Source organism: Otolemur garnettii, unplaced genomic scaffold (genome assembly GCF_000181295.1).
Source record: "Otolemur garnettii isolate 467f Iridium unplaced genomic scaffold, OtoGar3 scaffold00076, whole genome shotgun sequence".
NCBI classification, from domain to species: Eukaryota; Metazoa; Chordata; class Mammalia; order Primates; family Galagidae; genus Otolemur; species Otolemur garnettii.
In genome coordinates, this window is record NW_003852471.1 from 7,237,086 (window position 1) to 7,239,196 (window position 2,111).

The following is a 2,111-nucleotide window of genomic DNA, read 5'->3' on the forward strand; positions in this document are numbered from 1 at the left end:
GAGTGAGAGGTGGGGGTTATCTGAGTCAGGGGCTTGAAGTTACACAACTTCAGTAGCCCCTGGGCCATCTCTATGGTGCCACTCCTGTCCTGTGCTGCACACTGTCGGGCACGGCCCTGGATGGCATTTAGATGGCACCAGCAACATCTGTGTCAGGAGCTGCCTCTCCGTTCATTTCCAGGGCTCGCCAAGCCCCTTCCTTTACATACTATGTTTAGTACATCCAGTCAAGTCACTCACTGCTGGGTGCCACTCTGTCTACATGACTTTGCTTGTCTCTGCTCCAGGTCCTTTCAGAGGATAATTTATTTCCCTCTTTTCTGAGTGCAGCTGGGGAGTGACACTCAGTGCATGGTTACCTCCCCTTAACCTTATGTGGAACACCCAGGGGAAGCAGAGGAAGATCCTGGACATTGTGTACTAGCAGGAGGTTGTGTACTAGCTGGAGAGGTGAGCCCTTGGGTCAGCCTTTGACCTAGTGGAGAGGAGACAGAGTGATGGGCTGGGGTGGGTGGAGCAGAGGGATAGAGGGAGGAGCTGGGGGAATGGAGACAATATTTGGGCAAAGGTAAGGAGGGAGGCAGGGCTGCCTTTTCTGATAGTTTGCAGAGGTAGTCGGAACCCCACCTGCTTTTCCAAATGTATCTCTAGCACCCAAAAGTGCCTGACACACAGTTGCTCAACAAATCTGGGAGAAGAGCAGAGATCAAAGAAACCAACTCACTTGAGTAGAGGAGTCATTCTGAAGTGGAATCTGGTGTTATGGAGTCCTGAGTCAATGGAAAGAATAATAGAAGGTGGAGTTGTGCGATCTGATATGTGACTTGGAGCAGGTCAGTTAACCTCTCTGAGCTCGGTTTCCTCACGTTTAAAATAAGGCTGGTAACACTTACACATCCAGGATTACTGTGGAACGCAAGCATTATAGTGAGTGGGAACCTGGCTGCTCTGTAAAAGAAATGCACTCAAAGAAGGTGGTTGCAGTGACGATAAATCACCAGACTCCTTTGGCTATCCAAGGAGAAGCCGCTGTGCAAGGGAGTTGTGAGTCTGACTCTGTTGACCTCCCCATCTGCCACGCGAGATCATGGGTGAGCCTTCTGATGGGGCTGGCAGGGGCTGGAGAAGCAGGAGGGGTTTCTCACCTAAGGTGGGGCAGACTCGCCAAATTAGGAGAGCAAGCAGAGCTGAAAGCAGCATGGAAAGCTGAGTCCAACACGACAGAAGGGAGATTTCAAATAGGGCAATGAAAGGAATGCAGGAATTGGGGAACCACAGAGAATATGTCAAAATTAGTGTCCTGAATCTAAGCACGTGCCTGGAATAGAGTGACTGCCCATGGCTACTTTTTTGAAAGAACAAGTTCATTGAGATATGCAGTACCATTTAAAGGGCTCAATTCGATGCTTTTTATTATAGCCATAGTTACGCTTCCATCCCCTGCAGCCAATTTTAGAACATTTCATTATCACAAGAAGATAATCCACACTTGTTAGCCACAACTCTCCAATACTCCCAGCCCACCCTCATCCCTAGGCAACCGATAACCTACTTTCTATCTCTACACAGTAGAACCTCTGTAAATTGACCACCAAAAGGACTATAACAAACTGGTCAACACACAGAGGTGGTCAATATAAGGAACCAGGCCTCCTGTACTGACACATAGATGTAGTACATGTCTGGTCTATGAAAATTAGGTCAATTTAAGGTGGTGGCCAGTGTAGGGAGGTGGTCTACTATGGACGTTCTGCTGTAAGTTTGCCTACTCTGGACATTTCAGACAAATAGAACCATTTTCACGTGGCCTTTTGCATCTGGCTTCTTTCACTTAACCTATTTCCAAAGAGTACCTGCTGTTGCAGTATGTATCAGTACTTCATTTATTTTAACTGGTGAGTAACATTCCATTTTATGGAGATACCACGTGTTGTTAATTCCTGTGTCAGTTGACAGAATTCAATACCCAGCTGAGTTGTCATTAAGAGTGAAGGCACAATAAGTCTCTTTTGTTTGCCACATGTCAGTACTTTCAACCGGTTAAGACATGCCTGAGGCCTAGGCTGACGAAAAGACTGAAATTGTAATTGATTGTAAGCCAAGTTTCGTTC

General features: G+C 46.9%; 1 long non-coding RNA gene across 1 annotated transcript in view; it reads right to left on the reverse strand.

The window, feature by feature from the left end:
- The window catches only part of LOC111726705, a 13,915-nt gene that overhangs the window by 2,634 nt on the left and 9,170 nt on the right, over window positions 1-2,111 (reverse strand). The window contains exon 2 of the long non-coding RNA XR_002774417.1: window positions 725-906. This is a non-coding gene — a long non-coding RNA (uncharacterized LOC111726705). The remainder of the gene's footprint in view (window positions 1-724; window positions 907-2,111) is intronic.